Source organism: Nannospalax galili, unplaced genomic scaffold (genome assembly GCF_000622305.1).
Source record: "Nannospalax galili isolate Female #2095 unplaced genomic scaffold, S.galili_v1.0 scaffold46, whole genome shotgun sequence".
NCBI lineage: Eukaryota > Metazoa > Chordata > Mammalia > Rodentia > Spalacidae > Nannospalax > Nannospalax galili.
Genome location: NW_008355790.1, coordinates 1472058 through 1497227, shown reverse-complemented (window position 1 = coordinate 1497227; position 25170 = coordinate 1472058). Strand labels below are relative to the sequence as shown.

General features: G+C 42.0%; 1 protein-coding gene and 1 pseudogene across 1 annotated transcript in view; both read left to right on the top strand.

The window, feature by feature from the left end:
• Enpp6 (ectonucleotide pyrophosphatase/phosphodiesterase 6) overlaps window positions 1-25170 on the top strand; it is a 114077-nt gene that overhangs the window by 9734 nt on the left and 79173 nt on the right. The window lies entirely within an intron of this gene.
• LOC103750498 lies at window positions 21661-22322 on the top strand (annotated as a pseudogene).

Below are 25170 nucleotides of genomic sequence, written 5' to 3'. Positions count from 1 at the left end.
TCAAGACACCCACAGAGTTTGCCTAAGGGGCCTTGCAGCCTTACTCTCTTCTTCTAGATATTGCACACAAATAAATTAGCCCCCTGGCTCCAGGGCATGTCTGGCTTTCCATGAAAAATTATTTGTATGTTTAAACACTTGGCTTTCACAGGTGGACCTGAGAAAACATTGTGCTTTAATGCTTGAAGGAAAAAATCTTAAACAAACAGTGTTTGGGAGAAAACCTCAAATACTGTATTCTTCAATCACTCACTACCCTAGTATGTGGCCTCACCTGAAACGTATCCCAGCCCCCTCAATCTCTACCCTCATAGGCCAGACTAACAAAAATATTTAAACAAGATCATTCCTCATATTCACCTCTGCCTGACTCTGTGAATGTAGACACCCCCTTTCTTCTGTGGGCATCTGTTTTTCTCATTTGTGAAGTAGCCTGCCTGAAGGACACCTCATGATCGAGCAAATGAAAGGGGGATATGAAGGTTGTGCATGTGAAGGCACGGGAACCTGAGAGACAATACCAGGTCTAAGTTCTTGACTGCAACAGCCCTTGGAAAATGCTGCGAGTCATTGAACCTGAAATTCTCCAGTGTGATCTGTAAGCAGTGACTTATTAAAAACAAACAAACAAATAGTAACAACATTTTGCACATGGTCCTCTGCCTCATGTCATAAATGCTTCTTGGTGTAGAGGCCGCCTCTCTTCTTCCCTCTGCCCAGCTGGGCTCCTGCTTCCCACACATGTGGGAACACACATATACATTACCCATACATACACATGAGGACAAAAACAAAGGTAGGTTTTCTTTAAAAGATGGATGACACCTGAGGAAAAACACCCAAGTTGAACTCTGGCCTCTACATGCATGTTCACATGCATGCACATGTGTCCCCCCACAAGCACATCCCACCCCCAAGATATTTCCCAGCCTAGTGAGCATAAAACAAAGTTTTATGGTTTGTTTTTTTCTCAGTCTACATTGCAGACTGGTGAACAGCAACCAGCTAGGGCTAATGTTACTCCATTAGTATTTGAATACCGCCACCGCACAGACCCCTCTACTGATCCTCTGAAAAGCAGAATTGCTGACAGTTGATGAGACTTCACCTTGTGTACAGCCTCTGAAGGGCTTCCGTCCCTCAGGTGGGTTCCCTGAGCTACCTTTGCAGACCAGACCAGTACACATGGCAATCTGCACCACTTCTGGTCTATACTCCCTCAAGGACATCAGTAGAGGGCAATCTATGCGTCTGGACCCAGGACTTGCTTCGGGGAGGTATTTGGCTCCTGTTTGTTGGACTTTCCCATCTCATTGTCAGTAACTGAACATCTTTCTGACTCCGCAGGGGAAAGCTTACCTTGGCATTCTACAGGGCTCCAGTGTTTTGTGCTGAGCCCCACCTATTGGCTGAAGTTCCATTATTTTTCTGACAACCTTCTTAGTACGTTAATGTTCCTATTTCAGTCTCTCTAAATTTTGTATTCTTTTGGCAATAATCAAGCTAGAGGCCTCTAGGTTCCCTCCCATCCTCTACACATTAGATGTCCTTTTCACCCTTAGGACCAAAAGCAATATCAGCACCATGTTCAGCCCACCATCCTGGATTTTGAGCATCCTGGTCCATTCCTGGCTTTTGCTGGGCTCTGTGTATGGGGCTAATTTCAGATTCCACTTACTCCCAGCCTGTCCCATTCCCCTGTGCCTTAGCCAACTGGACTTGCTGTACATTCCTGTCTGTGGTTTTCACATTCCACTTCAGGATGCCTCCATCTGAGTAAAATATAACACCAAAGCTATATGAATTAGCTGGGGACTATATAAGAAGACCCGTTATATTCTGGTCCCAAAGACAGAATCTCCAAATGTAGAAAGCAGAAGGTGCTTTAGAGAGGCTAGTGCATTCATCTCATGATGAACAGAACAGGACACAGGGGTCTGAGACACAGGTCCAAGAGTTGGCTAAGGGTATGACCACACTAAGCACAGGTGTCTGAATTGAGACTGGGACTGAGCCTTCTCTGTGCTCTTGGGTGGAAACCTAGGAATTCCTTCTCAGTACCTCTGTTTCCCAAGGCTGGCCTTTTTGCCTGCACTCCCAACATTATCCTGTGCTCTGTATTCTTGCATGGCTAACTTTCTCTAGGTTGCTGTTGCTTCTTTTCTCACTCCAGGGAACCTCTCCAGAGTGTGCAAGTTGAAAGGGAGATGAGATTCAGGAAAGGGAGAAAGTAGAACCATCTAGAAGGTTCATGTTTAAATCAGGATAACCTTATATTTATTTCCTCAAGCATTCATCATTTCTTTGTGTTATACTTTCAATAACCTTTCTTCTAGTTGACATTCCTTTAAATTTTTTCTTTATTTTTATTTTATGTTTATGAGTAAGTTTGTATGTATGATCTGCATGTATGTAAGTGCACCTCTGTCATGTAATACCCACAGAGACCAGAAGAGAGAATCAGACCCCCTGGAACTGGAGTTACAGATGGTTGTTAGCCACCTTGTGGGTACTGGGAACTGAACCCAGGTCCCATACAAGAGCAGTCAGTGCTCTTAACCGCTGAGCCATCTTCCAGCCCCCTAGATGATATTCTTAATGCTTTCTAGACAACAGCTCTCACATTTTCATTTTTCAAAAATGGGATCCTGCAAATTATGAAGCCTCTTTTGCCTTCTTCCTACCCTAGCTTTTCTCAAACTCATCTGCTTTTCTCTCCTCAGAAGCACATTGCAGTTAAAAGAGCTCAGGGAAGAATGTATCCAGCAATACAAGCAGTTGTTCCAGAAATGATGACTTTTTTTCTTTTTTTAAAAATTATTCCAAAGAGAGGCAATTTTTGGCATACTTTTCTAGAAGTAACTTGAAGCAGGTTACATAAAAATATATATACAATGAAGTTTGGGGAGGGTGGAATATGAATAAGAAATCAGACCAAAGGATTTGCCAACATGGGGTCAACTTTGGTGGAATAATGATGGTTTCCATGAGCTCTGTTCTTCTTTTTAAGTCCTAATGAGTTTATTGGGCTTGCTACTTGCTAATAGAGCATAGGGTAGGAGTTTATTTACAGAAGAGTGGTTGCCTCCCCCCCTCCCATTTACAGCTGTGCTGGAAAGCCCACACTCAAATATAGATCCTGTGACTTCCTGACAGCCCCATAAAATGGTGAGAGAGGTGCCTCATGGCATTCTTGGATTATATATCCTTAGCCCCTCCCCTACATGCAGCTAAGGTTGACTGATTGGGTGGGAGGGGTAACTGATTCCCCCCTTGATTCCTTGATGAGCATGGGGAGGAGGTGTGACTATAGCTTGTCAGCATAGTGGTAGGAGGACACTTCCAGTTAACACTTGACCCCTTCCTCTGGCTCCTACATTTTTTCTGCCAACCTCTTCCACAAAAGTCCCTGAGCCTTGGAGGGGGTGAAAGGTGTGGGATGATCTTCCTCCCTTTGTGGCAAGGCACTGAACTTTTGAGTCTCTGCATCATCTGTTTTCCATGGGCTATTGGCCCTTTTCAGTGGAATTCCATCTACTATAAAAACACAAAGAGCAAGAAACTAGAAAGGGGTTGCTATAATAACTTAACCTATGGACATAAGCACAAATGCTTGGGCAGTACTTTAGCAGGTGCATCACATCCATGTAACAAAACAATTGCAGTGGTTTCCCCACTGGGGCCTATATCCTCCCCTGCCACAGGAGACTGTCCTGGTCTACATTACCAGAAGTGTATTCCACCCCTAGGAGCAGGCATTATATCCAATCGAAATTTGCTGGTTGTGCATACATAGATGCTCCACTATTGCACCAGCTGGAACGTACTGTTTGGCATGTTGATACTGCAGCACAGAGGGTCCATCGTTGAACAGAATTATAGGGGATAACTTTTTTTAAAGAGCAAGCATACTTGCTTGAACCATGGACAGGGAAAGAACATGCTAATCAATGTTTCAATAAAATTCTCCCACCTGTGGGGTTGAAGAGATGGTTCAGTGGTTAAGAACACTGGTGGCTCTTACAGAGGACTCAGGTTCAGTTCCCACCACCCACATGGCAGCTCACAACCATTTGTAACTCCCATTCCAAGGGATCTGACACCTTATTCTGGCCTCTGTGGGCATTTCATGACAGGTGTGCACTTACATACATGTAGGCAAAACACTCACACATATACAATAAAAATAAATAAAAGTATACTCCCATCTAGTACAAAAATCAGTGATACATAGTCCTGCACTTTTTCAGAGTAAGCATTCAGGTGGGAATCCATTTTATCTGTCTGTCTGTCTATCATCTATCTCTACCTCTATCTATCTATCTATCTATCTATCTATCAATCATCTATCTATCTTCTATCAATCATCTATCATCTACTATCTATCTTCTATCTATCTTCTATCAATCATCTATCATCTATCTATCTATCTATCAATCATCTATCTATCTATCTATCTATCTATCTATCTATCTATCTATCTATCTGTCATCTATCTATCTACCTACCTTTCTATGGTGAGGATAGAACACTGGGCTTCATGTATGCTAAGGAAACATTCTATCAACTAAATCACATCCCCAGCCTTTGGGTGATGATTTCCTCACTGATCTTAAAGATGCAAATTTTGGAGTTATCCTCACAGAGGTGGAGAATTACGTGATTAAATGAGATCCTTGGGAAGATTATGGCGAGGAAAGAGAAAGAGGTCTATATGCAATCACGGGGACTTGCATCTAGAAAACACACTGTATCGAAGAGACAGCAAAAGAGACCAAGAAGAACTAAAGACCTACCAGAGCTGCTGGAGCAGAAACCTAAAATAAAATCAAAATTAGGATTCAAGCAGGGTCAAGGAGTCAAGGAAAAATGAAGTTTCTAATAGGTCACGACTGTCAAACAGAAAAATTGAAGAAAAGCAAAAAAGTTTTTAAATCATTTGGTTCATGAATTTGTTCTGAGCATCAGGGTTCAGAGACCTGTAAAGAACTGAAAAAAAGAGGGATGGTGGTCTATAGGCAAACTGTATATTAGGAGGATTGACACTTGGATTTACCTGAGTAGCTATGAACTAGAAGGATCTAACTTAGTTCTATGCTAATGGAATTGAAGACACTTATATGATTCTATACATGGATCTATATAGTATGAATTCAACTCATCTTTAAATTTTGGCTATCAGCTTTGTTGAAGTATAATTTACATACCACAATTCCATTTGTATTAAATGTATAATTCAAATATTTTTTTATATTTACAGAGATATGTAACCAACCACACAATATAATTTTAGAATTTTCCGTTTCCCAAACATAAGCTTTATGCCTCCTAGTTGCCCTCCATTCTTAGAACCAATTTTAGGCAGCCATAATTCCATCTCTATATATTTGCCTTTGCTCAACATTTCATATAAAGAGAATTTAATAGACATGTGGGTGCATACGTACACATCCTTTTGTGTCTGGCTTCTTTCATCAAACCTAGTATTTCTGAAGTTCGTCCTCACTGTCAGTGAACCTGTCATCCCTTCTTATTGTGGAGGTACAACACTGCATGAAAAGAGAATCTTCTCTTCACCCATTTGCTAGTTGTCAAACATCTGGATTGTTTCTGCTTTTTGGTTATTGTGAATAATACTGTTGTCAACATCTTATACATGTCTCTGTGTAAACGTACGTTGTCAAAGAGTGAAGTTGCTGGGTCAGATGGCAGTTCTTTATTTAACATTTTGAGAAATTGTCAAACTGATTTTCAGAATGGCTGTACCATTTAAGTCCTCACCAGAAATGTGTGAGGGCACTGATTTTGCCACATCTCCATCAACTCATTTCTTTCTTGTCTTGTCTCCTTCCTTTCTCCCTCTCTCCCTCCCTCTCTTCCTCCCTCCCTCCTTTCCTCCTTTCCTCCCTCCATCCTTCCCTCCCTCCCTCCTTTGTTCCTTTCAGCCAGTTCAGTGGAAGGTGAAATAATATTTCATTGTGGTTTTGATTTGTATTTCCTTAATGCCTAATGACATCAGGCATGTTTGCATGTGCTTTTGGATATGTGAAAACTATTCCGATCCTTCTCGCCACTTAAAAAATTGGGTTTATCTTTTATTTTTAGCTGTAGGAGTTCTTTATATATTCTAGATATAATTTTGTTATGAGATACATGATTTAAAATCCAAGTTGTGGGTTGTTTTTTTTAATTTTTTTGATGGAATGTCTGGAAGCACAAAAGCATTTAATGTGAATGAGGTCTTATTTATCATTTGTTTCTATTGCCACGTGCTTTTTCTGTCATATCTAAGAAACCATTGCCCAAGCCAACATTGTAAAGATGTATTCTTGTACCTTTTTCTAAGAGTATATACTTTCAACTACATTTAGGTTTGTGAATAACTTTTGAACTATTCTTTTATTTTATATATAATGTGAGGTAGTTTGCCCCAGGGCCATTTAGTGAAGAGGATATTCTTTTTCCCATTGATTTTATAAAGATTCCATGTCAAAAATCAACAACACATCTCTTAGAGTTTCTTCTCAAGTTCTCAGTTTTATTCCACACATATATATGCAAATGTGTTTTTATGCAAGAATCACATTATTATGAATATTATATAGTATTATGAGTATTATTGTAGTTAAATTTGAAATTGGTATTTGTAAGTGTTCCAACTTCATTCTTATTGAAGATTGTTTTGACTATTCTGAGTAACTTGTGTTTTCATATGAAATTTAGAATGAGCTTTTAATTTACACACACATGCACACACACACACACACACACAGATAGGCAGCCAGAATTCCTATAGGGATTGTATCAAATCTGTAGCTTAATTAGGAGAGTATCTTAATAGTAATAACAATAATAATAATAATATCTTCTGATCCATGAACATATCTTTCCATTTATTTCAAATCTAGTTTCTATCAGTAACACTTAGCAGTTTTCAGTGTACCCATCTTGTTTTTCTTTTGTTAACTATATCTACATATTTATTCTTTGTTGCCACCCATGCTGTCACATGGGTTGTGGTCATCAAGCTGCACCTCAGTCCACCTCTCATGCCAGGGGATGAGTGTACAAGTGGTCACTACACAGCACAATGGAACTACAGTGTGAAAAAATCCAAGATAGATAGTAGGAAACAGGTGTTACCAAGTTGATCTCAAAATTCTGAACCCTGGATGTGGCAAGTAAGAAAGAAATGACAGTAAAGGTGAGTCCCAGCACAAGGATATAGAAATGTTAACTCCAGGCCTCTCCATGTCATGAACTGATGCTTCTATATTGATCTCAAGATTATACACTTAGGACGTGGCAAGTAAGAGGGATGCTAATAACTGGGGAACCAAGAGGGTGAAGCACTCCACAGGGAAGAGCTGGCCTGACAGCCACACAAACAGGCAGGTTGTAGCCAAGCAATCTGCTGGCTGCTAGGTACAATGCCTGAGTGGAGCTGGCCTGGCCACCCATTCACAATGGCTGGACAACCAAGCCAGATTTCCAACCCATGAGCCCTGGCGGCACCCATGGTCCCACCAGAACCATCACCCAGTGGCTGTCAAGACCTGGCTGCAGTCCTCAACATTAGGAATCTGAGATGGCTACAGATTTCAGAAAGTAAAATAGAGGACAGTGGCATAAACCTGTTGTGTGAAGCTGTGAAACTTCCCCGCTGCCACCATTCTCTTTCAGAAACTCTTGGATTGGAGATCTGTGTGCTAATTGATGCCTATTATGAGGACCTAGCTTCTGCTTTTACCTACTGTAACGCCCTGAGAGGAATCAGCCTGTTGGAGAACACCTTGGTCCACAGTGAGGTCATTGTGCTGAGTGAGGGCTGGAAACAACCAAAGTGTAACCTGCGTGCAAGGGGCTGCAAACAACTAACTTTGATGAAACTAAGCATTTCTGATCACTGAGAAAAAAGAGAAATACCTACTTGACATTCCTAAGGAGTGCACAAGAGAATCAGAAATTAAGAGTGAAAAACCCATACCAAGAAGCCTGGGTGTATTCTGATCCAAAACCAAATACAAAGGAAAAGGGGTGGGTCCCCGTATACCTCTCTGTAGGAATTACAGATTACTGACATGCTAACCACATACGGTTTTTCTAGCATCCATTTCAGACATGTTATGTAAGACAAATAAGACTTTTCATTTGCAAAAGAAGACACAAATTTAGATGCTAGGTTGAGGCGGGGAGTGGTAGGGTGAAGGTGCAGATAGGGGAGAAGGTCTGAATATAATCAAAATGGATTGTGTGAAATTCTTCTTGAAGCTATGAATAGAATTATTTTCCCAATTTAATTTTTATAGTATATATAATACTATAAATCCTTGCCCACTCTCTGATTCCCTGTTCCCGTCGGACTGAGTGCTCTGGTCTGGGCTGGTCCGTCGCATAATACAACTGATATTCTAGTGCTGTTCTTGTGTCTTGTTGTTTCATGTATTTTAAAAAATCATTCATTCATTCATTCATGTGAGTGTTTTGCCTGCATGTATGCAAGTGCACTCATGTGTGCAATGCCTGGGGAGGTCAGAAGAGGGTGGGTATCAGATTGCTTGGAACTGGAGTTACTGACTGTTGCTAGCCATGATTAAGGTACTGGGAACTTAACCTGGGTCCTCTGCAAGAACAGCCAGGGCTCTTAACCACTGAGCAATCTCTCTACCCTCATACATTTTTAATTCAAATATTCTTCATGGCTTTCTCTGGATTTCTGCATATAAGAACACATTTTCTACAAATAAAGACAACTACTTCCTTTGTTATCTTGATGCCATCAGTTGATCTTTGCCATTTGGAGAGCTATGTGAGGAAATCATATTATGGGGGAGAGAACTTTAGAGTAACTTGTCTGATACCACATTGCCAGCGAGTACAAATGAACTGGGACAGAGCATTCTGCCACCCCCCCACTATCACTTTGTGTTTTTCCATTTCTGGTGGGAAGACTCAGCCTCAGAAGACAATGTGCCCACATTTCTTCTCAGTTCTATTGTCTTTCTGTGCTATAAGAACGCAGATTCAACACCAGTCATGGAGGTGCATGCGTCTTTAATCAGCCTTTGAGAGGCAGAGGCAGGTGGATCTCTGAGAGATCCTGGCCAGCCTGGTCCACATACTAAGTTTCAGGAGGGCTGGGACTAGGGAGACCCTGCCATAAAGAAAAAAATGCAGATTCAGCCAAACAGGGAGCAGAACATGCGTTTCCCACATGTGTACTGCACTGTGCTCCGTGCTAAGTACTACATATATTGTAATTCTCCAAACTCTGTCAGGTAGTAACACTCATCCTCAAAAATAACAGTTCCCCAAAGTGACTTGGTGTGAGGTAGAAGATAGCCTATGTCAGCTCAGTTCCTGTTCCAGGTGTCTTCATGGTCAGCAGGAGAATACGAAATTTTTAATAGCATGAAATAAAAAGCCGAATCTGTGCCAAAGAAGATTGCCTTGTGTTTTACTTAGCCGTATTATATATTCTCTCAGTTCATTGCCAAATCCAACCTTTCATCCCCTCACATGACTCCTCGACCTATCATAGCTGTGTATCCATCTTGGGCTTTGGACTGGTTGCCTCCTCTCTGCCTCTCAAAGAAATTCATGTGAGGAGAGCCATGACAGACTAGAGCTACCTAAACTTTGTTTACTCAAAGTCACTTCAGACTCTTTTTTTTTTTTTGAGACAGGGTCTCTCTGGAACTTACTATGTAGACCAGGCAGGCCTTGATGTTACGGATATTCTCTTGCCCCTGCCTCCCAGGAGTGCCGGGATTAAAGGCTACCACACTTGGTTCAGACTCATTTATTTTCTGAAACAACGAGGGGATGGAAGTCCAAAGTGTACATCCAAATGCAACTGCAAAGTCCTTTTAATCATTATCATTTCTGGTCTGTTTCCCTTCTAGAACCTGCTGAAGCTTTGTTCCTGCCAATAAAGAGGCACGCTTATTATTTGATTCTGTGACTACACCCCTCTTCATCTCCATCACCCTAAACTGAGCAAGAAATTCAGCATATAAATCCCATGTTTGTACATTTACTGTAAGGAATAAATTTAGTTTGTACACGCTTCTCCTAGTTACAACTCCAAAATATAATTTCTCTTTTTTGGTCTTTTTGAGGCAGGGTCTCCCTGTAGCCCCAGCTGTCCTGGAACTCACTATGTAGACCAGGCTGGCCTTGAACTCACAGAGATCCGCCTGCCTCTGCCCCCCAAGTGCTAGGACTATAGGCATACGCCACCATGCCCAGCTCCAAAATATAATTTTTAAAAAGAGGAAAAATGGCCTCACTTGAGGTAGGATTGGAGGGAGTAGAAACCTAGGCCAGAAAGTTCTGTTTCAAACCATATCCTTCACCACCAATTGCCCTGAGGAACAAAGTGTAATTCTTTGGGGGGAAATATCTAATGAACTCAAGTCTCCTCTCAGTTTGCAGTAGAAAACCCCACTTACAGTCCTGGCTGTGAAGTGAAGGCAGATGAGAGGAGAACTCCCTGCACGTGCACATGAGGAACTATTTATTACATCAAGCCCAATCCACCTCCCCAGCACAGCCCTGCTGCCTCTGAAGGCAAAGTGGCTCAGTTCCAGCCTCAGCCCTGATCAGCCCAACGAACTGAGACCTAGGGGCCACCCTCGTGAGACCCAAATGGAAAGTTCAGGAAATTAAATTTTGAAAGAACAGAAAATACGTTAGCTTATTTAATCACCCATCTATCATTTTGCTTCCATTTCTTTCAGTTTGAAGTGTCAGTGCTAATAAGGCCAGGGTTTGACCTCTGCATGGAAATCAGAGCCTCTCCTATCACACAAAGACACAAGTAACACGCAAAGAGTTACATTATTCATGAACCAGGAAATCAACAATTAACCTCACATTTGTGGGCTGATGTTAGGATCTTTCTTTTAAAATGATCTTCCAAAAATACAATAAAATAAAATAATCTTCCACCTGTATAATTAGCAATGCATTTTTATTAATCTTTTCTCATCGGGACTATTTTTCCTTCAAGCTAAATTGTTCCTGTATTTTCAGCCATCTGGAACAATTTGATAACAGATTTTTTTCCTATAGTTTTGGTTTTGTTGTTTGGGGTTTAAAAATTATTATTATTATTATTGTGTATGTACATGCACACACACATGTGCATGTCCATGTATGTGGGAGGTTATATGTGTGCCATGGCCTGCATACATGTGGAGGTCTGAGGACAATTTTGGGGAATCAGTTCTCTCCTTCCACCTTTATGTGGGTCCTAGGGACCGAACTCAGGTCGCCAGGCTCGAGCAAGAAGCACCTTTACTTGGTGAGCTATCTCTCTGGCCCTTACTTGGGTTTTGGGAGAGAAGGTCTCACTCTGTTGCCTAGGATGGCCTCAAATTCATGGCAGTCCCCTTGTTTGAGCCTCTTGAGTGTTCGGATTACAGGCTACCCCATACCTGGTGCCAGGGTTACAGGCATGTGCCCTCATACCCAGCTTGACATTACTTTTCATATGTGACTTCTTCTAAACCCACTTTACCTTTTACATGAGATGAGTGTCTGTGGCCCATGGCATCATTTCCAGTGACACCTGCTAACAAGGTAGCGAGATAGTGATGTAACTTCAGGGTGATAACTCCCAGTCTGTGCTGTCCCAGAGCTCAACTGGTTCCCAGAAATTTAAATAATACTGGGAACTTGGGGAGAAGGCTGGGAAAGTGGTGAAGAAATTAACTTCTTTGCTTGGAACACAATCCAAGGACAATATTTAGCTTTGTTAAGTAGAATTAGGTTGGTATTTTAAGAAAATGTTTGCTTTCTAACTCTTGGAATTTACCCCACAGAAGCCAACCTCAGATAATATTTTCTTAAGGACACACCACTAAGAAATCCTTAAGACACAATGTCAGCCAAGACCTGGCTTCCAGAATTGAAACATGAAGACACAAATAAAAACAAAAGACCACTGGACCTCATGGACCATGTTACATTCTTTCCCGAGATGCTGTTTTATAAGTGCATGCTTTTTAGAAGTTAGCATAAATGGTTTGTAACAAGATACCTCTGCTTTTATAAATGACTTCTGATTAGCATCCAGCAATCAATATTATCTTCATTAGAGATCCCAGCGCTTCATGAGAGTAGAGACTCTGGTTCAGTTCTGTATCACAGCTCCTGACTCTATTCATTCATTCGTTCAACGATATTTTAAGAGTGTTTGTTAAACATATGTAATTGGTGGTCATCATTCACCTATTCAGAAAGTATCTACTGCCATCCCTAGGTCAGGAAACATACTCTTCTAAATGCTGTGTGTGCGTATGGAACAAGTATGGCAAAGTGTCTTCCCTCAGGAAACTTGCATTCTTATAAAATGCTAAGGACTAAAGCGATAATGTCAAGTGGTAATCCATTCTGTGGGAAAAATTGGAAAAGGTCAATAGTTACAAGAATGTTAGAAAGTGTATTTGATATAGGGTGATGTAGAAATGCCTTTCTGACAAGATAAACTTTGAACAGAGATCCAAGGGAAGAAAATTGCTTATCATATCTGAGAGCCAAACATGTCACACAGGGGAACAGCAAGGGTAAAGGCTCTGAGACAGGCAAGCCCTTGGGACAGTAGAGGCACACCTCTAGCAAAGAGGAATGCTGGGAAGAGTGGGAGATGAGATCTGAGAGGTAACAAATACGGTAGCTATGACAACGTGATGCCCAGATCACCTGCTGCAGGAAGAAGACTTGATTGACAGCCACAGCAGCTATCCCCAAGTCCATCAAGCTGATGCTAGATCTCACTTCTTCCAGGCTGAACATGACTAGCCACTGAGCAAAGCAGGGATCAAGTTCAGACCCATTCCTCTATCATGTGACTGACTTGAGGACTCCCATCAACCTGGCTGAAATTTCCTTAAACTTGCAGGGGTCCTTCCCACCCATTATTCCCTTCCTTCCTCATCTCTTTTCACAAATTTTAGATTTTCGCTGATGAAAGGCTTGCTTCTCCTCTTTATCTGTGCAACATGATTATTGTAGGTCTAACCTTGCCTTGTGTCTGTTTCTCAAAGGACTTGATCTAACTTGAGGTCACTGTAGGTCGCTGCAGACTTTGGATCTTATTCTGAGTAAGAAGACTATCTATCATTGGAGAGTAAGTGGAGAAGTGGGGTGATCAAATTCTCACTTTAGAAGGGTATAGTCTGGGACTGTCCAGGGAAAACTACCCATAACCCAAGTTTGGTTGAGATACTTAGGGTGCCATTGTCTGTGTTGCCAACCATCATACAATATGGTGTGAATGTATACAAGTTAACATGCTTTCAAAATATGATAGCTATATAATGATTCATATACAAAATGGGGTTATATCCTGATATGCCAATCACAAATTGAAAATACCCCAAGTCAAAAATGCATTTAATGCACCTAACCTACAGAACATCATGGCTTAGCAATGGCATACCAGAGCGTCTTTGTTTTTGTGATTGTGTAGCTGACAGGGACCTGTGGCTTGCAGCCCTGCCCAGCATCTCTACAGAGTATGAGACTCCAGATCATCAGCCTAATAAAAGATAAAAATTGAGGGGGTAGAGAGATGGCTCAGTGGTTAAAAGCACTGGCTGTTCTTGCAGAAGATCCGGGTTCAAATCCCAGCACCCACATGGTAGCTAACAGCTGTCTATAACTCTAGTTCCAGGGGATCTGATGTCCTCTTCTGTCCTCTGAAGGCATTGTACCGAGACAGGTGTACTTACATATATGCAGGCAATACACATAAAATAAAAATGATAAGTAAAATATTTTTTTAAAAAGATCAAAATTGAAGGTGAGGTTTTTAGTAAATGTACTATCGTGAAGCTGAAAGTTGTAAACGAAACCATTGTTAAGTCAGGGACCATCTGTATGTCATCTGGAAAGGTCTTAGCTATTCGTTCTTTGTATTGCCACCCCGTCCCCTTCTCGCTCTTCTTCCTTAGTTGTATCACAGGCCCTGTCATTCTTTTCTGAGTTTGTTAGGGCTTCTGTGACAAATTATCACAAGCTGTGTGTATATCCAAACAACAGAAGTTTCTTCTCTCACAGTTCAAGAGGCCAGAAAACCAATTCCAAGTCCATCTCTGCTCCAAGGGAGAATCTGCTGTGTCTCCAAGATCGCTTGGCATTCTATGGTGTGTAGACTCATCACTTCACTCTCTGCCTCCACTTGCACTTGGCTTTCTCCTTTTTGTGTGCCTGTGCCTTCTTTCTTCTGTTGGTCACAGGTCCTACTGGATAACCTAGGAGTCTATGCTGATTCCCTCTTCGTAAAAGTTAGTTTTCAACTGAGCATGGTGACTCACACCTTTAATCTCAGCACTTGGGAGGCAGAAGCAGGCAGATCTCCTTGAGGTCAAATTCAGCTACGGCTACATAATAAGACCCTGTCTCAAAAAATAAAATAATAAAGTAAGATAAAATTTGTTTTTAATAAAACAACACACAGAGAAAAGATTTTTTATGGTATTTTCATGTGTACTTTGTTGATTTTCATCCCCTACTCCCCTTCCCCTAACTTCTGACCCCTTCTTCCTGGTCCCCTTCCTCCCTCTAAGCCTCCCTTCTACTTTTGAGTCACGTGTATTCTGCTACCTCCTTTTCGTTGTCTTTAGTCTTAGTTATCCTTCCTGGTCTTACAGAGGACCTGAGTTCAGTCCCCAGCATCCATGTTGGGCAGATCATGACTGCCTGTAACTCTACCTCCAGAGTATTTGATACCTTTTTCTGGCCTCTGCCAGCACCTCCATACACTCACACAGACACATTCATACATATAAATAAAAATAAATCTAATTATTTTATTCTTTATTTTTAGAAAAATATTATAAATCTTATTTTATAGTATAGGTATTATCATTCCAAACTCTAAACTCTCTGTGCTGAATTTGTAGCTTAGTGTTTTCCTGTTTCTTGCAATGACAGGATTAGTTAAGGTAAAGGTTACTGCTACACACCCACACCAACAACTCAGTGGCCTAATACAGGAATCTTTCTTATTTCTGTGATGTTGCTGGTTCCTGGGGTGGGACTTTGCTCCATGTGGTCATTCAGGGACTCAGACTGATGAAGGCTTCATGGATAATGGAGCCTCTGCAATCACCCTGAGCATCAATGTCCTGCAAGTAGACAGGGAGAGGAAGATGCCAGGGTGTCCCAGGGAGGATATAGATTGGCAGGCCCAGAAATTATGCACACCAACTCCTCCTTCATTCCATTGCTCAGCATGTAGTTCAAAGCTGCAGCTACATATAAAGGTAACTGACAATGTCACCACTGGCTGTTCAGTTGCTTGCTAGCAAGTTATTCACTAGAGAAGGACAATGGGATATTGGAGGAAACTAGCTACTTGTATGCAGGACATTTCTCTAGGTGGTGGGTAAGGGTTTGTTTTTAAAGCTCATACTTGATTGAGATTAGTCTGTGGGAGATTTAAGGATATTAATTAGAGCATTCATTGAGAGAAAAATATTCATTTGCTTCTCCAACAGTGAAGGGACTGGCATAGGACCACTTGTGAACTTGGCAACATTTTTAAATTCTCCACCCCCCCGCCCCATACAGGATTGTAAAGGGAGAGTCCCTCAGAGTCTCAAAACTGTCACTTTCTACATCAGCATTCCTACCTTGTCCATCAATTGTGGAAACTATCTATACATAAAATACTCGTCTAATTTATTCCATTAACTCTGCAACAGGTAGCAACTGTGCGTAGGGTGGTGAGACAGGATCTCACTATGCAGCTCAGACTAGCCTCAAAGTCACTATCTTTGTACCATAAACACTCAACAGCTGTCAATTTAAAATTAAGATCCTTTTACATTTTTTCTATATAGTCAATATGACCTAATACAATCAAATATTCCGTTAGTCTGAGAGTTGGCTTTAGTACTACTCAAAACAGTAAATGCAAATAATATATGTTTCATTTCTGTTGTTGTTATAAAATACCATGACAAAAAACAACTCAGAGGAGAAAGGGCTTATTTCAGATCACAGTTCTAGATTATAGGTCATCATATCAGGGAAGTCGAGGCAGCAAGAATTTAAATCAGTTCTTCACATCACACCCAGAGGCAAGAGCAGGAAGAAATGAATACAGCACCTGTGCTCAGCTCTTTCTCTACACAGTTCAGGATCTAAACTCAGGAGATGGCACCACCCACAATGGACAGAACTTCTCATCTCAATTCATGTAATCAAGACAGTCCCTCACAGACATGCCCACGGGCCAAACCTGATCTAGAGAATCTCTCATTGAGAGACTATCTCTTTTCCCAGATTCTAGATTGTATCAAGCTGACAATTAAAAGTAGCTATCATACTGTATAAATAGCACACGAATGTAGGAAAATGGATACAAATGGAAATCATTGTATTACATGAAATAAGCACACTCCTAAAGATAAATGCTGCATGCTTTCTCTCCTGTGTGCATACTACATTATAAGTTTTACATATGCATATGCATCTGAGGGCTATAGGTCATGAAACTGAAAAGGGGACCATGAGAGGGGAAAAATTTAAGGAGAGGAGGGTGATAGAGTATGCGTGACATAAAAGCAGAAATTGGTAGTGGAGGAACCTGCAGGAGGGGGTAAAGGTTGGAGGAAGTGAGTGTGTGGGGAAGACTAATAAAAACACAGTCTATATAAAAATACCATAATGAAATCCATGACTTTGAATGCTAACTTTAAAAAAGAAAAAGACAGGGCAGCGCATGCAAACACTGCCTTGTGCTGCTATAGCATCCCTCCCCGAAGAGCTCCCAAATATTTTCATGCATATTGACTTATTATCCTTTGGATTTCATGATCAACTGGGAAACAGCGAGGTTCTTTTAGCCCCATTTTAGAGATGAGGAAATTGAGCCTCAAGAGGTTACAGTTGCAGACAGGTCTTACAAAGTCAAGGCCCAGATTCCTCCCTCTGGCCCACGTGTTTTGTTTGTTGTGACTGCCTTCAGGGCCTGGGCAACAGAGATGGGGTGCTTATAGTTTTCTCTTCATTGTTTCATAGGCCTAGGCTAAGTGTTTGTAAGTAAAACTACCTTTTCAGTCACTTATAAAGTTTCTGTCAACTGCTCAGATTTTCTACAGACCCCATCAGCCAAAGAGTACTCAAGATACCAGCATCCATTCCTCATAGTTCAGTGGCCTCATTGTGTTGCTACCCAACAGTGCTCTGATCCTTAGCAAAGTCCTTTCACTCCTACAGTTCAGTGTGGAGTAAGTTGTGCTTGCTGTGGTCCCATGGAGAAGCAGGGCAGCACATAGCTCAAAGGCCCTCCCTCTATGTCAGAATGGCCTCTGCTCTCTCAGTGACCTGAGCAGACCACTTAGCTTCTCTGTGCTTCTCTCTGCTCACTGCTTTAGAAAGAGCATAATGGTAGTGCCCACTGCAGAGGGTTAGTGTGAGGATTAAACAAACAGTGCTGGGGATGCACATTTCGATCGCCACTGGGATGGACTTAGTGTTTGAAACCTGCTAGCCATAGTGGGGGAGATGGTGTTTGAAGAGGCTTCAGTCTGTTGGCCAAGGTCACTGCTTCTACCATCACACTGGTGGAATCAGATCCCAGCTCTAGCACTTGTTAACCACATGACCTTGAGATACTAACTGGATCTCTCAAGGTCTATTCAATGGGAATCAGTGGCATGTGGCTTATGACATTGTTTTGTACTGGTTCTTTTGGCCTGATACCTTTCCCCTCTTACACACACTTCCTCCCCACACATAGAACTTCCAGTTTAGTGACCATCTAACCTGGAGGGACAAGCTGTTGGTGTGATGTGATGGTTTAGAGCAGATGTGGCTCTGGTCTTCTACTCCCAGGCTCCTTTCTCATGTGTCAAATTGCTCCTTTTCATGTTCTTACCACCCCTGTTGTAACAGAGCCTCTATTGTCTATAGCCCTGAACAACTCATCTCATGCTTTCTAGTCATTGGTAGACTTCCCATTTAGAGAGAGTGCCTAGTCTTTGATCCACATGTTGACATGTGGATCCCAGTTTAATGTAGGTTGTAGGTTCCTAGTTTAATGATGACTTTGCTTCTTCCCAGTGGTCTGATAAAATGCCCTCTTCTGTAATGGTGGCCTAAAAGAAACTTTTCTGCCACTTAATCAGCATCAACTCTATGGAAGACAAGGAAGAAAAAGAACATGGAATCTATGAGTTCTCCACTTATGAAAATAATGGCTGCCTTTAAGTCAGAGACCATTACAAGGCCATTTACATGGGTTATATCACTAGTCATCCCTGTAAGAGGAAAAACAATGTGTGTGATGTATTGTCCTGTACTGACTTTGAAAGGAGGAACTGGTCTTAGTTTGTTCAAGCAGGGAGGTGGGTGTGAGGTTGTCGGTCTGGAAATTAAGGACTAGGAAGTCACTGAAGGTCTCTGATAAAGAAAATAGAGTACTGAGAGGCTCATGAGGCTGGACAGATTGGGGTGGGGTCAGGAATCTAATCTGAGCATCGTAGAGTGAGGAGTGAGAGAGGGGTCCTCAGAAGCACAAGGCCAGGAGTAAAGACTGGGAAAATATATCCAGTGGGTCTGGAGTAGGTGCTGGTCCCAGTGGACTGTTAGGAAGACTTCGGGAAACTGTGTTACTCTGTGCACTCCAGTGAGTGCATAGAAGTGATGATTTCACTTTCAAGTTCATGATGGAGTGAAAACAAGAGACAGCAAGCAGAGTTAACAAATGCATTAATACATTTCCTTCATTTTAAGGTGGAGAAGCTAGGCATCCCTCAAGGTGACCAGCAGGTAGAATTGGGGCCTCCACTGAGTTAAGGCCTGTGCAGTTACACATTGTATAAAATAGTCCAAAGCCCACTTCCAATAATGACTTTTCCCATTTCATATCTCTGAAACTGTAAATTAAAATAAATCTTTCCTCCTTTTGTTTCTGTCAAGCACTTTCACAGTGATGAAATAATTAATATACTATATGACTTCTCCATGTAGGTACTAGAAATACCAAAGAGTTTCTTCTTATTCTCATGTGCTGATGACTCTTAGAATGCAGTCACCATGCCATAAGCCATATGGAGAGGTCACATGTTGGAGTAGCAGCTAAGGTTCTTGACAGCAGCCAGGTCAATGGACCATAGGTGTTTCCAGCCCTCAGTCACCTCCAGCCTTTGAACTGACCTTGTTGATGCCAAATTCAGCAGAGAAGGGCATCAGCTTCCAAGTTCTGTCCATATGACAGGTTTGTGAGCTGGGGAAATAGTTGTTATTGTTTTACTTCATTTAAAGCCTGAAGTTGTGTCTTTTACTCAATAGACCACCAGGGCACTCATTAACTACAGTCTAAGAGATACACAAACCAAATGGAAGTCCTCCAAAAGTCTATTCCCAGAGAAGAGTTTCCCTTGGGAAGGGCATGGAGGGGACATTTTGCATCTCGTAGAGTGATCAGATGTAGGCTGTGATCGGCAATGGTGGCTGATTTAGTGGAGGCTGAAGGGAAAGTTTACAGCAGATGCATTACATCTGAACCCCAGACTTAGCTCAGTGGATATTAACATCCTCATGTAATACAAGAGTCATATGCAGCACAGCCCACAATGGGCTCCTGTCTCCAGAGCTCAAACCTGATTCTACTCGGCTTAGCAGATTGAACTAGTACAGTAGTGAGAACAGGAACCTGCTAATGGCATTGCAAAGATCCAAGCAGCCAATCCTAGAGCGTGGGACATTTTCAGGATAGATGACACTATTTCTTCAATAAACAGAAAATAAACAGCCAAATGGAGATGAAGGAACACAGATTAATGTAACATGTGGCTTGCATTTGCATGGTAATTCAAAAGAATATAAGTACATAGAGGTATTTTATAATAAGGGAAACTGAACATGGATGCTTTAGATGACATTAAAGAGTTGCAATTCACCACGGTGAGTAAAATAATAGTATGTGAATCTCCCCTCCTGCCCAAAGCCCTTCAATATTGAAGACAGGCACAGATATGTTTGTAAATTATGTCCAGAATTTGATTAAAAGTATTCCAGGAGCTGGAGTAATGGCTCAGCAATTCAGGGCATTTTCTACTCTTGCAGTGGATCCAAGTTCAGTTCCTAGCACCCACACTGAGGGGCTGATGATCACCTATAACTCCAGTTCCGGAGGATTTGATGACCTCTTCTGGTTTCCATGGGCACTGCACTCAAGAATGCTGCTTGCTGTTGCTTATCATTCTGTCTTTGTACAGATGAAAATGTCCATAATAGAGGTTTTTTAGAGTTCTAAAGGAGAGGTTAACTTAGGTTGTTAGCACTATGACTACACATTCGCGTGAGATTTGCCCTGCATTCGGGTTTTGGAGAACCTACCAAACTAGGCCGCTGAGGCCTGGGACTCAGAAGTCATGCATGTATATTGGCTAAGATTTTTTTTTTCAAGTGGCTCTAACTGACCCCTCAACAGCTGGGGTCCAACCTAAGCACCGTGAACTCAGAAGGAAGAGAGTAAAGCAGCCAGAAATGGCCATCTACCCTTTGTGATCACCAGAAGCAGATGAGCCCAGGGAAATGTCAAGGATATGTGCTGGTTACTTTCTTGTCACTGTGACAGTTATCTGATGGACATAACTTAAGGGAGGAAAGGTTTATTTGACTTACAGTTTCAGGAGTGTTTCAGTCCATTCTGGTGGGGTAGGCATGGCAGTGTGTGCGGCAGATCAAAGGCCCGCTTAGTAATCTACTTCCACCAGCCACACTCCATCTCTCGAAGGCTTCACAGCCTTCAAAATAGTGCCCAAGTCAGAGGCCCATCGCTGCCAACATGAGACTGTAGGGGACATTCCAGATTCAAGCCTTAACAGGAAGCAAATGATAAAACTCCAACTTCTGCTATTTGGAGATAAGAGAAGTTTCTGGTAGCTCTTGCCCAAAGAAGAACAAGATAGAGCTGAGACCTAAGGATGAAGAGAACTGAGGACTCCACCCACCAGAATCCACCTCCCCACATCCTGTCTCTGCTGTTCTCTCCTGTTCCTTCCTTGATGCAGCCAGAGCTTGTTTTCCAGGGAGCATGTTTATACTGGGACCTTGTCTTCCTGCTTGGCTACGAAGAGGAATAGATTCTTTCAGCATGGGCGATATACAAACATGGGTCTGACTCATCCAGCATGGAGCACTTGTCACTGTGGCCAGGGATGGGACATCTTCTTGGACCAGTTTAGAATAGATGTCTACCGGTTGGAGAGTCGGCTCAGCAATTAAGAACACTGGTTGCTCTTGCAGAGGACCTGGGTTCAATCCCCAGCACCAATGTGGTAGCTAACAACTGTCTATAACTCCAGTTCCAGGGGAATCCAATGCCCTCTTCTGGCCTCTGCCCATATTGCACAACACAGTACACTTGCATACATGCAGGCAATACACTAATACATATATAATTAAAACAAATAAAGTATTTTTTTTAAAAAAGAACAGATGTCTACATTTACCTCTCACTTTAGCCAGAAAAGTCAGGTCCTATAAGCTCCACAGTGTACTCCATGTGGGATGTGAGAAGAAACTCCCTAGAATCAAAGGACAAACCATTACTAGAAGATCAATCTACAGTGACCATGTAAGTTGGGATAAAAGAAATCATTGCCTTTCCATTTGGCCGTTCTCCTGGTAGCCATGGAGCCCAGGCGGAATGGTGTGATCCTGAAGCCCCACTTCCACAATGATTGGGAGAAGTGAGTGGATACTTGGTTCAACCAGCCAGCACAGAAGGCCTGCAGACGCAAGGTGGGTCAGGCAAAAGGCACCTTGTTGCCCCTCATCCTGCATCAGGTCCCACCCAACCCATAGTGAGGTATTCCATGGTGAGATTCCACACCAAGGTCTGAACTGGCAGGGCCATCCACCTGGGAGAGTTCAGGGTGGCTGGCATCCATAAGAAAGTGGCCTGGACCATCAGCATTTTGTGGACCCAAGAAGGTGGAACAAAGTCTACTGAATGCTTACAGGCTAATGTACAGTGGGTGAGGGAGTACTGCTCTAAGCTCATCCTCTTCTTCGGGAAGTCTTCAGCCCCTCAAAAGGGAGGCTAGCTCAGCTAAAGAACTCAAACTGGCCACTCACCTAATAGGACCAGTGATGCCCATCCGGAATGTCTATAAAAAGGTGAGAGCCAGAGTCATCACTGAAGAGAAGAACTTCAAGGCTTTTTCCAGTGTTCGCGTGGCCAGTGCCAACACCTGACTCTACAGCATTTGAACAAAAAGGGCCAAGGAAGAGCAAGATGTTGAAAAGAAATATTAATGCTCTGTTGGGACATTATTATAAAATTTCAGTAAAATAAACTCTAAAAGCAAAACAAAACAAAAAACAAAAGAAAGAAAAGAAAGGAATCACTGACCCTAACCAAAAAGAGCAATGGAAAGAAGGGAGGGAGGGACGGAGGGAGGGACGGAGGGGTCAAGGATAGTCAAATACTAAATAAGAAGTGAAAGTTCTAGAAAAGAAACAAAGTGAAACTCAGTAAGGATTCGAATGGCAGAGGGGTGGGAGAAGGGAATGTGGCAAGATGACCCAAGCCAAAACCAGGAAAACCCCAACAAGGATTTTGGACGCTCGCATCCCAGGTGTGGAGTTCATTTTGCTATAATGATCAGTCTGGGTCACGCTGGTGCATGTGGCCTCCAGTGTCTGTGCCAGCATCCTTAGTACAACCCAAGCAGCTCTAAGAATGTCATGGATCCTGAGTGTTTAAGGGAGGAGATGAAAAGCTGACCACAAGACTAGCGGTGCTTGGCAGCCTGCCTGTGGAAGCCAGTGGTGGAGATTATTTTAATCACCAGTAGAGGGTAGTGCTGGCCAGGCATTTCTCAGTTATAAGGAGGGCTTGTTCTTAGCTTTGCTGAACGTGTGGTCCTTGCAATCTTTTCCTGGTCTGTCCAGAGTAAAGCATTGGGTAGTAATGCTTCTTTGCTTTATCTTCAAGGAGATGTGAAAGTTTGCCTTAGAAGATGGGCTGTAAATAGCATATAAAAAACACAGTGCCCATCCCCATCTCTTCCTAAGAAGCTCATTGTGGTGTGTGAAGTCCCACGGTTAATGAGAAGCAGGGACAGAATTTCAACTTTGGTCTGTTGGCCTCCAAAAGTATTCCATGAGGTCACACCCTCTCACAGGTCCTAAAGTCACATCACCTCCCATCATACCTGGTGCTGCTATTTTTGCGTTTAAAAAAGTCCCTTTTACAGTGGTATCTACTGCTTGAGCTGGAAAGCAATCAATACTTCAAAAAGACACCTAGCCACATGCTGAATTGCTCATTGAGTTCACTTTTTCTTCCTTGAGGCAAATTATCTTTCAGTACACTTCATATATGCACACCCCCCACACAAAAACACCATAAAAATACTTTCAAAATAAGCTTTCTTTTAAAATATGCAGGATGCTACAATAATTGGGGTGATAATTCAAGCTTTATGTGAATACATATATATTTTTTTTTCTACTGGGTAGTTTTATTGTAGTTTTTTTTTTTTTAAAGTTATGCACACACACACATGAGTACAGTGCCCACAGAGGCCAGAAGAGGGTGTCAGATCCCCCAGAGCTGGAGTTACAGACTTTGTTAGCCACTGTGTGGGTGCTGGGAACCAAACAGGCAGTTCAAGCTCTTAGCTGCTGAGCCGTCTCTTCAGCCGCCCACTTCTGAGGTGGGGTCTTGACTCAGCCCAGGCTGGACTTGAACTCACAGCCCTCCTACCTCAGCCCAGTGCCTCTGCCTTCTCCAGCAGTAGCTGAGGCACACACAGTGCCTGATTCCTTCCCCAACAGGTGATGGTTATAGCAAATTACAAAGGAGTTGAGAGTTTGTAGTTTGCCAGCCTACAGTCTGTTCTTTATTCAAATGGAGGTACATGCTTATATTTTCAAAAACACTGGAAGCTAAGTGATCTGAAGACTTTGCTTTGAAGATGCAGGACAAAGTCCTCACAGGTGAGCTGAATAGCTTGATTAGAGAAAAGCTTGGATCCTAGACCTAACTGTGCCTTGATTTTCACTGAATTAAACTCTCCATCCTACCACTGACTCCTGCCCCAGAAGCCCTCTCCTTGGCATGAGGAGAGCAGTCCCAGGGGAGTTCATTGAAAGACAATGGACCAGAGAACTCTGCCATCTACAGCCAGGCAATATGGGAGGGGTCCTCTCTACCCTGGTTTACTACCTCCACAAGTGTGAGGAACCTGATGGCCCTGAGGACAGAGTAGCTCAGCTCAGCAGGTGAGGAGACTGGAATTTTTACCACAACCAAAGGGCAGAGGGGGGCTTCAGAAAGGTGTCCCTGAATTCCATGTATGGAAGTAGATGTGCTCAGAATAAGAAATTTAATTGTTCTTTGAGAAAACACTAAAAGAACTCTAAGTATAGATCCAGGGAAATTATTTTTGCATACAATAACAGCTGTTTTCCAACTTCACACAGAGATGACAATGAATTATATTGTCTGCAAACTTTTTTGAGTTATTTGTTTGTCTGTTTGTTTTGTTCTTGCAGTGCTGAGGATTGAATCCAGGGCTCTATCACTTAGCTTCCTTTAAACTTTCATTAAAAATGAGGTTTCAAAAAAAAAAAAAAAAAGCCTTTCAAAAGTAAAAGTTTCTAAAGCAGAAGACCAAACTTTTATTTTCCTTCTTATGCAGGAAAATATTTTCTTTTCCCATATTTTCATTGTTAAGGACTTACTCCAAGCTACTGAGCCCTGCAGAAAATAAAACTGAATTCTTTTCTGTCCAATGGCCTCAAAACTATGAGTGTTGAGTCTCTCCAATCAAAAATATCTTCCTGTTTAACATTTTGGGTTATTTTTATTGCACTCCTTACGCTTTACACTATAATCAAAGCCTGCTAACTGGGTCTTGCAATATTTGTGACTCAGACTCTAATCACAACCCTGTCTGGCACATACATCAGTAGTGGCTTTTAAAAATGTGTAAATTGTGAGCCTTTTCTTTCAACTTAATCATTTGAAACCACTTCTTTAACATACCAAAACTCTATCTTTGAACAAGTTAAGAAAATAAAATATATTTTCTAACAGAAGTGATATGCAAAGCAAATTTCAATTTGTAAGTTATTGCATAGTTAATTCTTTTATATCTCTTGGCTGAAAGGTAGTTGTTTGAAAGTCCA